The sequence below is a fragment of the Panthera tigris genome, chromosome A1 (genome assembly GCF_018350195.1).
Source record: "Panthera tigris isolate Pti1 chromosome A1, P.tigris_Pti1_mat1.1, whole genome shotgun sequence".
NCBI classification, from domain to species: Eukaryota; Metazoa; Chordata; class Mammalia; order Carnivora; family Felidae; genus Panthera; species Panthera tigris.
The window spans coordinates 205691237-205703903 of NC_056660.1; the positions used below are offsets into that span (position 1 = coordinate 205691237).

General features: G+C 40.8%; 1 pseudogene; it reads right to left on the reverse strand.

The window, feature by feature from the left end:
* Positions 1 to 2038: 2038 nt before the first annotated feature.
* Positions 2039 to 9917, reverse strand: LOC102968925 (annotated as a pseudogene).
* Positions 9918 to 12667: the final 2750 nt, after the last annotated feature.

The window sequence follows — 12667 nt, forward strand, 5'->3', positions numbered from 1 at the left end:
GTGTTTATTCATTACTCACTCTGTGCTCAGAACTACAACAACTGTCAGGAATGCAGCCATATTGGCCACGATCCCTAACCTAATTATAAGAACGGAGACAAAAACATTAATAAAGTTAGAAAAATCAAAATAATTCTAATTATCCCCAGGAGACTATTGCTGTAGGACTAGAAATTAAATCAGTCATGGGCAGACATATATCAAAACTCAAATCCCATGGCTCAGTGGGCATTTGAGAAGGACAGATTGAGAGGTTCTCACTGAAAACTTTTTTTGCAGATGAATAAATTAGATATGGAGAAAGAGTTTGGAGCTCTTTTGAACTTTTCTTTCACCAACTAGTTTTAGGATGGCATAGTTATCATTAAGGAATATGTTGTGTATTTCAGATTTAAGTGATAGGGCAGGTAAAATATAATTTGTGTGATGAATGTTTTAGAAGCTCTTAACTGCATCTGAAATACCTCTTTAGGGTGCCAGGATATCAGATAAAATGCTCACAGGCACCACCTCTGCATTTCCTTGGGTACAAAGATCTGTGGGTGGAGAAGCAAAGGAGGGAGGGCCACCAACAACCTTGAGCGAGCCCACAAAGGCACATCTTTCAGACGGCACTGTTGCCATTGCCCCATGAAGTCTATAACATAATTTCAACAAAGCAAAGTAAATATAAATAGACCTCAAGGCAAATGAATATGTCACTAGAGGCAGTATAGGGTAGGAAAGATAAACTAGAATTTGGAATTCTGACAGCCCTAGGTTAGAATTTGTTTCATCACTTATGAGCTGCAGTTTGTCTGAGCAAGCTGTTGATACTCTCTGCTTCCCGTCACTATAAATCCCTCGAAGGCAGAGATTCTGTCTTTAAAACAGTGTTTTTTATGATTATGGATGTAAGTGATATCCATGGTAGAAATATGGAAGAACAAAGTAGAAAATGAAAGTCACCGTTTATGCAAGTCCTATAGCCCTGAACATTTTGTGACACCTTTCCAGATTTTTTTTGTGGGTATATATTTAATCAAAATTGTTACTTAATGTCCATGTCCTTGTTCTTTTTAGCCCTTGTGCCTGGTATAAAGAGAAGTTTAATAAGCGTATATTAAATGACTAAATAGCCTTGAGCTTCTTAGTCTTCAGATCCATCCCAGAAAAAATGAGAATAAAAACAGCAACCATAGTGTTGGAGTTCCGAGGGTTAAATGAGATGCTGGATGTGTAGGGCTCATTCACTGGTATACAACAGACACTCTGTAATTCAAAACTGTTATTGCTATTATTTTGGTTCTCATTGAAAAGAGAGAGATACACTAAATAGTTTGGTTCAGAGGATTTGAAACCATTCATAATGACCTTTCCTTACAGTTTGGAAACAGATAGTAAATCTAGTATGAAGTGTTTATAATTCTAGAGCATGGGAATGTGCTATGAAGCCTAATCCAGAAATGGCATTGTATTGGCAAAACCTGTCACTGAAGTCAGGGGTATGAAAGAACAGAGTTGGTTGCAGAGTGTTCTGCTCTGAGCGTGGTGACTTTTATCTTAAGCTGTTTCTTGAATAAGATACAACTTGGTCTCTAATACCAGCAGGTTCATGACTCAAACTCTGTGGTGTTAAGGATCTCAAGGCTTCTTTTTTTCTTGTAGGTTCCTTCATATAAACCTGTTGTGGACTTGGATTGAGTATAGGAAATGCCTTTAGTGGAGCCATAGGCAAGGATTCTCCAGGTTCCTTGAGCCTCACTCACTGGAGGTACTAGTAGGATTAGAGTTGTAGGTGGGCAGCTACCTTGCAGAATGCTGTAGAGGAAGAAGGATCTCAGAAATCAACCAACCCAGGGGCACCTAGGTGGCTCGGTCGGTTAAGGGTCTGACTCTTGATTTCAGCTCAGGTCATGACCTCATAGTTCGTGGGATTGAGCCCTGTGTCTGGCTCTGTGCAGACAGCACAGAGCCTGCTTAGGATTCTCTCTCTTCCTCTCTCTCTCTGTCTCAATCTGTCTCTCTCTCTGCCCCTTCCCCACTTGTGTGTGCATGCATGCTCTATCTCAAAATAAACTTAAAAAAATTTTTTTAATTAAAAAAAAAAAAAAAGAAATCAACCACCCTAGTAGCTGTTTTACACACAGTGAACTAAGGCCAGAAGAGATTATGTGAACTTCTCAAGGCCTCACAGCAAACTGGTGACACAACCAGGCTTAGAACCAAAAGGTTCCTGTGAAGCAGCAAAATGTAGAAGAAAGAACACAGGTTGGAGTCAGGCTGCTTTAGTTTGCATCCTGGCTCTGCCACTTAGAGGTATATTTAGAGGACACTAAATCTCTCTGAACTTCGTTTTCATCTGTAAATCCAGAATGAAATATCTAGTTGTGTTAGTGTCCTGTGGCTGCCATAACAAATTATCATAAACTTGATGCCATAAAACCAAAGAAATGGATTGTCTCACAATTCTGGGAGCCAGAAGTCCAAACCAAGGTGTTTTGGGGGACCATGCTGTCTTTGAAGGCTCTAGGGAAAGATCCTTCCTTGCTTCCTCACAACTTCTGGTGGTTGCTGGCAGTCCTTGGGTTTCCCTGGCATACAGCAGCATCACTGTTGTCTCTGTCTGTATTGTCACATGTTTTCCCCGAAGTGTGTTGGTCTGTTTCTGTGTCTTCACGTGGCCTTTCCATAAGGACATTAGTCATTGGATTTGGGGTTCACTCTAATCCAGTATGGCCTGATTTTTTTAATTTATTTTTTTAAGCACTTGTCAGTATTTAATGAACCTCCCTTCATGTGGCTTCAAGCTACCAGGACACAGACTCCTCCCACACCCTTGATCTTCTCAGCTCTTCTACTGAAGAATTTGGCCTTCCCCATGACAGGCTGTTTGGGGAGTTTCCCTTTCCCAAAACTTTGTCGTAGCCCGATCACCCCACATTGCTGATGGGAGCAGCTCCCGTCTTGTTTTTGGCAGCCTTTTCCTGTGACTGCTCACTGACCAAGGTCCGCAGTTTATCGAGGCTGACAGTTGGGCAGAAGCCCTGGTTCCTTTCTATGTGGTAATGCCTCACACCAGCTTTTCTGAAGTAACCTGGCTGGTATTTGTCAAAGTTGACCCTGTGGGGATCCATGCCACCGGCATGACCCCGGCCTCCTGGGTGCTTCCGGTGCTTGCGGACGCGACCGTGTCCGTGGCTCACGTGGCCCCGAAGTTTCCGGGTCTTCCTCAGTCTGGACGGCCTGTTGGCAGCTCGGAGGAGAGAGCCAGTATGGCCTGATCTTAACTAATTACATCTGCAAAGACGCTATTTGCAAACAAGGTCACGTTCTGAACTTCTGGGTGGACAAGAAGTTTTGGAGGGATGCTATTTAACCCAGCACAGTAGGGTACAGCGCTGTTGCCTGGATGAAATCACGTATTGTCTACGAACTATCTAGCGTGGTTGCTGGTCCATGTTAGTTCATATCATAGCTCGACAACTGTTGGTTCTCTGCCTTTCTTTCCAACCCCCAGCCCCATGGCCACTTGGCCGTTGCAGAACTCCAGACACTGAACTCATTCTGTTTCCACAGTCTGCGTCTCCCTCTTTCTGCAGTTATTCTGGTATGTTCCCAGCCTTCTTCACTGGCCGGTTGTAATTGTTTTGGATACCAGTTCTTTTATTGAGATTCTGCTCATTTGCAGCTTTCCTAGTTCTAGTTTTCAAGGAGCTTTACTGTAAATATAGTTGGATGAAAAACAACAAAGGGCTCAGAGCACAGTTATCGGCAAAGGGACTGCTTTTTATTTAATTAGCAAAAACAAAGAAGTACATCCAGTTTTGACAAGGATACTGTGAAAAAGTAAACTAATAATACCTTTGTTGGGGCTCTTTAAACTGTTACACCTTTTCCAAAAATCAATAAAAATAATATACTTTTGCTTTATTAATCTCAGAACTGGGAATCTGTCCTAAGGTAATAATTCAAAATACAGAAAACACCACAAATATTCATCAAAACATGATTTATGCTAGCAAGACTTAAATTTTTTTTTAAGTTTATTTATTTTGAGATAGATAGAGAGAGACAGGACAAGTAGGGGAGGGGCAGAGAGAGAGAGAGAGAGAGAGAGAATCCAAAGCAGGATCTGCACTGTCAGCATGGAGCCCAGTGTGGGTCTTGAACTCATGAGATCATGACCTGAGTTAAAACCAAGAGTTGGAGGAGTACTGATGCATAGGGGCACCTGTACCCCAATGTTTATAGCGGCACTCTCAACAATAGCCAAATTATGGAAAGAGCCTAAATGTCCATCAACTGATGAATGGATAAAGAAATTGTGGTTTATATACACAATGGAATACTACGTGGCAATGAGAAAAAATGAAATATGGCCTTTTGTAGCAACATGGATGGAACTGGAGAGTGTGATGCTAAGTGAAATAAGCCATACAGAGAAAGACAGATACCATATCGTTTCACTCTTATGTGGATCCTGAGAAACATAACAGAAACCCATGGGGGAGGGGAAGGAAAAAAAAAAAAAAAAAAAAAAAAGAGGTTAGAGTGGGAGAGAGCCAAAGCATAAGAGACTGTTAAAAACTGAGAACAAACTGAGGGTTGATGGGGGGTGGGAGGGAGGGCAGGGTGGGAGGGAGGGCAGGGTGGGTGATGGGTATTGAGGAGGGCACCTTTTGGGATGAGCACTGGGTGTTGTATGGAAACCAATTTGACAGTAAATTTCATATATTAAAAAATAAAAAAAACCAAAAAACAAAACAAAACAAAAAAACCAAGAGTTGGGTGCTTAACCAACTGAGCCTCCCAGGTGCGCTGATAGTAAGACTTTAGAAACAATGTAAGTGCCCAACAATAAGGATAGTTTAGGTAAACTGTGGCTTGTCCATTTGAGGGAACATTATACAACTATTTAAATATAAATATGAAAAATATGACTTATTTTTTAAGTGAGAAAAGATAATTAATAATTACAAATAGATTCATATGTGATTGTGATAAGTGTATGGGGTAATGTCAAAATGAGTAATTTTTTTCTGTGTTATAAATTTTCTATAATTTGAAAATATTTTTGTATAATTTTAAGTAAGACAGCGATAATGTAAGGAGATAATCCATACAGTTGGATGACTTGGTAGATATCCCGTTTCATCTTTTGGGTGCTAGAGGCACCCAAAAGTGCTTAGAGCACTGATGTTGGCATTAGGTGGAAGCAAGTGTCATTTCTCAGACAGATTAGGACAAACCAGTGTTGTGGGAGCAGTTGCTAGTCAGGGGATTCCTACCTGCGTGACCAGTAAACTGGACTCATGAGTTATGGGGCCAGTGACTCACCCCTGACCATAGACAAGCAGCCCCATGAAGAGCTCAAGTAGATGGATGCTAATATCACTTGCCTCGAGAAAAATCTAAAAAGTCAAAACAAAGATGTGACAACAAAAAAAATTGCAAAGGTTTGCTGGTGTGATTTACATTTTATTTTTGCTTCTGGTGAATACATAATAATTCTCCCCTCCCCCAACAAGTGAGAAAAAAATGAAGAATATTATTGAGATACATAAGTTCGTAGGTTACTTTGGACTGTGAATACAAGTTTAATACAGATGATAAAGCTTTAATAATTTATCTTTTTGATACTGGTAAAGTCAAAGAATTCATAACTCCTTGGCTCAATTATATTTACTCATGTTATTAGTTATTTCTAGTCATTTATTTGGGAAATATTTATTGATTCTTATCACAGTCTTAGACTTGATTCTCATGTTAATTTTCTGAATTTCTGTTTATTAGTTTACTCTTATGATAATTTTAAAGTACTTCAAAAATAAGGAAAACATACATCACTAAGTTTCAATTCCATTATATGTTCTCAAAGAAGTAGTTCTCAAATTTGATGGGTGCAGGAATCACCAGTGATGATAGTTAAAAATGCAGTTTTCTGGGCATTAACCTCAGAGGCTAGAGAGGAGTCTGGACGTCTTTGAAAGGAGGAAAGCAGAGGGTGCTGCCGCAGGTGGGCTCCCATTCACGCTTTCCAAAAGTGAAAACTTAGCCACATGAAACCACGTGCCCCCAAATATTTTCCTTTAATATTTGAGGTTGAACATTAATTATCACAGTAAAAAAAACCAACAATAAAGATGAAAAGTGTTAAAACTTGGCATTGTTTTCCAAAACATGAGTTTTCTTTTCCTTTTTTGGAGGTATGTAAGGAAAGCTCATCACCACGCTGCAGATGATGTCAACTCCTCTGTTCCTAGCACATTTTTGACACGTCACCCTTTTATTTCACAACAAACATGCTGAGGCAATGTTCCTTTTGTTTTAAGAGCTGACGATTGTCAGTTAATTATATCATGTGTTGAAGGAAAATTAATAAGGAATGCATTCAACTACAACTTGCATTTTCAATATTATTATCACAAATGAGTGCATTTCAGACACTCTAATATTAGAATCTAGATTCTCATAATGCAGTGTCTACTGTGAAAACCACGTGTAATTGTGTTCTTAACACTCATTCATCCAGTGGTGTCTGAGCTATGAGGTAATAATGCTTTTCTCTGTTAATAAGTCACTTTCCAGTATGCGAGGTCTTTCTCTTTCCCTTCCTTGAGAAAGCAGATGGGTGATTTATTTTTAAAAAATCTTACAAGAGAATGGTATAGAAGCCAGTTAAGCCTCGCCTTTTTCCAGAGTTGTCTTTACCTGCAGAATTATCTAGCATAATAAAATGAGGGTAGCTTCTAAATTTAAGATTGCTAAGGCAATGTTTCTTAAACTTTGTATGCATAAGAACAATATACCATATATAATATTTTTATTAATATTCAGATTTATGGGCCTCCATTCCAATTTATTAAATCTCAAATGAGGACTGAGAATTTACATTTTAAAATACATCCCCGTTTGTTAAACACTGATAGACTGCCTTATATACTTGGAGGAATTTCTCCCCTTGGGAATTTTGTAAAATAACTTAGGAGAGGTAATTATGAGTGACCTATGCTTTGAAACTTTTGGAGGAACTTATTTTAAACCTTAATTAAGGGGAGTTTAGCAGCTTAAAAGAAGCATTGAGAAGTTTTCCAAACATGGATTTTATATTTGGATGGCTATTGGGAATAAGTACACCATTGTATTTCTTTTTGGAAAGCCATGGCCTTTGGCAAGACCAGAAGTTATCAGGATTTCCAAAACCCTGACAGTGAGAGAACCAAAGGAGTAACAAAGTGTGACAGTGATGGATGGCCCTATGCCAGGCAGTGCTCTAAGCATCTTGTATGTATTAATGACTTAACCTGACAAGTATCCTACAAAGTAGATATTATTATTTTACTCATCTTGTAAATGGGAAACAGAGGTAGTGAGAAGTGAATTAGCTTGTCCCCTTCTATAGCTTGTGAGAAACAGATCCCAGGTTGTTCTGAACTTGAGCATTCTGAAGTGGGGTCTGGGCCTCCACTACTGCACTATGCCACTGATGAAGGGCTGGTTCTCTGGGAAACTCATTTACCTTTCAACCAAACAAGGGGCTTTTTATATTAAGATGAGTATCTACAAAGGCAAAGCAATGACCTACATGCCACTTAGAGCTTTTTGATCTACGCTTCCTAAGACTTCTAGAGAAGGCCAACATGAGAGAAAAATAAAAGTAATAGCAAAGGCATTTACTTCAGTATTTGCTTGAACATTTGCTCTCAGAAGTAATAACTATTATCTTTTCAATTATATGAGTAGAGTCTTAGAGTCTTCTCTTTAGAGTCTTAAGAGTCTACAGAAAATTTAGGGATCATTTGGCTCAACAATAAGTATTTCTTCAATGAATGAATGAAAAGTTGGGCCCATTTTGCACATCTACAAGGATGTTCTGCAGGCTGCTCAGTGTAACAATTTGCATAAGCATCCTTAGAATTATGAGGGGAACTTTAGAGGTCAGTTAAGTCTAGAGGGAATAGGCAGTGTAGATGTGGTCCCATGTCAACCTCCAGGAAGGGTACATTGGGAGGACTAGAACCCCATGTTCAAGTGGGATGAACTGTGTGCCTGGGCTTCAACCTGAGAATCTAGAATGAGTGCAGGATGGCTACCCAAGTAGGGTAGACTTGCTTTGTACTAATGGTTTCTGTATTAGTTTTCTATTGCTGCTGTAATAAGTTACCACATACTTAGTGGCTTGAAACAACACAGTCTATAATCTTACAACTCTGTGCATTGGAAGTCTGATGCAGACCTCACTGACCTAAAATCAAAGTGTCAGCAATGCTGTGTTCCTTTGTGGAGGTTCTAGGGGAGAATCTTCTTCTTTGTTTTTCCAGCTTTCCAGGTCCATGTACCTTGGCTTGCAACTCTCTCCATTTTCAAAGCCAGTAATGGCAGGTTGAGTTGTTTTCACATTATATCACTCTGATTTCCTCTTCTATACCTCTCTTCCACTTTTAGGAACCTTTCTGATTATGTTGGGCCCACTCAGATAATGGAGGGTGATTTTCCTTTCTAAAGGTGAGCTCATTAGCAACTTTAATTCCACCTGTAACCTTAAATTCCTCTTTGCCATGTAACCCAACATATTCACAGGATCTAGGGAGTAGGGTGTGGACATGAGCATGGATGTTCTGGGGAGATCTTTATTCTGCCTACCACAGCTTCCTAAAGAGTAAGGCAATTAGAGGGAAGGAACATGTTCTAGGATGTAGGGCTCAGTCATCCAAGACTGGATGTCTGACTAAAATGGAAAGCTGCCTGCTCCTGTTCTTGGCAGTTGCAGATTCTGGCAGATGCTGGTAGAGAAACTGTGAGCTGGTTGGCAGAATGAAGATGGAGAGACCATATCATATCTGGAAGGTCCGAAAGAGTCTTATTGGCTGAGAACTCCTCACCTTCTGTGCGCTGACTTCATTGAGTTTGTCCTAATGTTTTTAGAGAAAGAAGGTACTAAGGATTTTTCTCTTAGTAGGAGGACAAGCCAAGTCCTTTACCAGCTCAAGCATAGAAGGGCAGGTAGGAAGGAATACGTGTAGAGTTGGAATCCTAGGTAAAAGAGGTAGAAACATGAGCCAAATATACCTACCTTTCCTCTGTCCCTCCCTCCCCTCACTCTCTCCTTACTTTCTTCCTTCTTTCTTTCTAGTTTTCAAATTTGTGCTGTCAGTGTGTTTGGGGAAGGTATTATGAACATAAACACCGCTATTATCTAAACAGGTTATATGTCCACAGGGTCAAAATCAGGCTCATTGTAACAAAACAGGACTAATAATAAAAGCAAAATTTCATCCATTTTTTTTTTTGAGAGAGCGAGCGGGAGAGGGGGAGAGGCAGAGGGAGAGAGAGAGAATCTTAAGCAGGCTCTACACCCAGCACTGAGCCCACTGCGGGGTTCAAACTTATGACCACAAGATCATGGCCTGAGCCGAAATCAATAGTTGGATGCTTAACTGACTGAGTCACCCAGGCGCCCCTCATCCGCATTTTTAAACTTTTATTTTATCTTACCAATAAGAGCTAAAGCATTAAGTGAAAAATAGCATGGTTTGCAGAGTGAGGGAGATATTACAGAATCTAGTTTAAAAAAAAATGATACAGTTGAGTGTTGGAGACCTTTGTTTTTGTAAGTTAAGCTAAGTGGAAGTGGTAGATTTGGACCCAAGAGAGGAATCATGTGACCTCCTAAATGAGAAGAAACCCACAAGTCATTAGTCATCTAGTTGATATTATTTTAATCACACAAAACATTGCCTGTACATCATTACAGGACTTTCCATTTGTTCTCCAAAGCAGACTAGACCTCTCTTAGGCTGGTTTATGTGCTTACCTAATTCCTGTTGTTTGGGTGACTGCATGGACAGGATGATTGAAACAGTTACGGACTTGCCTGACACAAAGCCATAAGCTAATGGAAAAAGTGCTTTGAACAGAGGCATCATGGGCCCCATGAGGGGAAGAGGAAGCCACAAAGAGCATCAGAACATGAAAATATAGGTCACATCTGCCATCCTGGGCATAGAGTGCACACCTTTTTTGCCACCAAGAGCATGGGCAGGAGGCAGGAAGGATATGCATTAGAAGATACATTATTGTTGACTACAAAGGGTAGAAATTTTTGTGTCTTTGACTTCTTTTTCTCTCCCAATAGAGGTAGCTCTCTTGTCTCTCTATGGGGACTGGGTGAAGGGGTGCTGGTGGCAGGGAGGCTGACAACAGACTTCCTCTGGAGAACCACTGCTTAGATTTTTCAATAGTTTTTTTTTTTTTTTAATTTTTGAGAGAGAGAGTGCATGTGTGCATGCACGAGCTGGGGAGGGGCAGAGAGAGATGGAGAGAGAAAGAATCCCAAGCAGGCTCCACATTGTCATCGCAGAGCCCGATGCGGGGCTTGAACTCATGAACCGTAAGATCATGACCTGAGTCGAAATCAAGAGTCAAGTGTTTGACTGACTGAGCCACCCCAGCGCCCCTCAATAGTTTTGAAGTCTCTGTATAAAAACAAAACAAAACAAAACTTTAGTATGCAAAGCATGGAACCTTTAGCAACTCTCTTGCCAAAATGAGCTTATTTGAGCATAAAGTGGAATATGGCACAATTGGAGGAAAAGTAAGCAGCCACCTGATGAAAATAAACAAATAGCCATTCAACAGAAGAATGTCTTCTTAAATTCACTTCTTTGTTTATCTCTGTGCTTCCAATTTGCCAGGCTCCAGGTGTCTTAAGTATGTTCCAAGAGGAGCTTTACCTAAGGACACTCAGTGTTTACAAAGCAGGGAGATTTTTCTTGAATATTGGCACTCTGTCTTTCCCCCCAGAGTCCCACTTCTGCTATTTGAGTGCTTTTTGCTTAACAGTCATGCAACCTCAGGCTGCCTTGGCTCATGTGCCTTCCAACTCCAACTCTACATTTCCTTCCCTCCTAGGCTGACTTGCCCTTCCTCTGAGTCTTTGATGCTCCCCCAGAGCTCCTCCCTGGTAAATCATCTAAGCCTTGCAGACTCGTGCCTGGATGTAGAGAAGAAATCCAAAATAGACATCCAAAATAGACTCTGATGGGTCACAGGATGGTGATGGCTGTAAGGAGGGGGCTCTGCTGGGCTGCTTTCCATCTTCATGTCTTCCCAGGACCTCTCCACTGAGGAGTTAGACTTCTAACATGGCAGCTCAGCACTTCTAGAGACTGAAGTGAAAACTGCCAGTTCTCTTAGAGTCAGGGCCTGGTGCTCACAGAGTGTCATTCCTGCCACATTCTATTCATCAAGCAGTTGCCAGCCAGCCCAGATTGAAGGGGAAGGGAAAGAGACCCCATTTCTTGAAGGAAAGAGTATCAAAGAATTTCTGGCCCTTTTTAATCTGCCATAGGCTGCTTCTAGTTTGGTTTTTAACTTTATTAATTCCAGTTGAGTACAACCAGTCCTAGTTGTACCCCTAGTCCTCCTAACACATGATCTTTTTTCAGCTGTCTTTTAAGCTCTTATCTACAAGCTCTAGAACTGTCAGTTGTCTAGGCAAGGAGAAGACCATCTCACCAGCCCAGGTGATGCAGAGCTATGAGGGATTGGTTGATGTACACTGAATGTTCTTAGGAAAGTGATTCAGTCCCCAAATAGTTCACCCACCTCCTAAAATACTCACGATAGGAGCTAGAATGTCTGCAGGCTCAGTATGGACTCCAGCTGCTTGGGAGTGAAGTCCTAAACTGCACTCCTATATACTTAATGATATCTTACATAATATAGTTTAGAAGATATGCTAGTTTCTTCCTTCCTCCCTCCCACCCTCCCTTCTCTCTTCTTTCTTTCTTTCTTTCTTTCTTTCTTTCTTTCTTTCTTTCTTTCTTTCTTTCTTTCTTTCTTTCTTTTGTTCTTTCTTTTGTTCTTCGTTCTTTCATTCTTTTCCCTCTCTCCCTCCCTCCATTCCTTTCTTCCTCCCCCTCCCCACCCCTCAATTCACTGGAAAGAAAAAATCAGTGCTGCCTCTCACTGATAGAAATCAGTAGCAAGCCAAGATAATGTCAGTTCAGAGCCTGGTTTTTTTCCTCTCTGCCGTCTTCCATCTGTGCACCGTATTGCTAGGGTGCTGCTCCTTTTTGCTCTAAAGAAATAAGGTCTGGTTCTCTAAAGATGACTTTGTTTAGGCTAATTCTCTGACTCAAAGACTAGAAATCAGAGGGATGTAACCATTCAAAATGATGTCTTCTGTATATGACTGTATATGGGGGTGAACAATGTCAGTAAGGGAGGATTTGCTTGGCTTGCACTATAGAGTTTTTGAGAGAAAATCCTGTTGCTTATAACATGCAAAAATGCATATGATAAACATGCAAGATATAAATATTTACATGCATCAAAATTTTATGGAGATGGAAGGCATTTCAAACAGTTCTATTTCTCTATGAGAGCAATCCATCTGCTGTATGTTTTTGACCTGTGAGATCAGCAAGGTTATAGCCTTTTGTGGGTTCACTTGCTGAAGGAGAATTCCCTCTGCCCTGGGTCTGGGGTGCTACCTGTTCATTCTTTTTCTGGAAGCTCTAGGCAATCCCCCCACCCCTGTGCCCCACCCCCAGAGCCGTTGCTTTCTCTATGTGCCACATGAGATATTTGTTTTCTCCTTTGGTAGCTGATGGCTGGGAGTCTCATTGCACATTTCCTCTGGTGGTAGGACTCTTAGCAAACCGAGTGCTGTGGTTTGCAC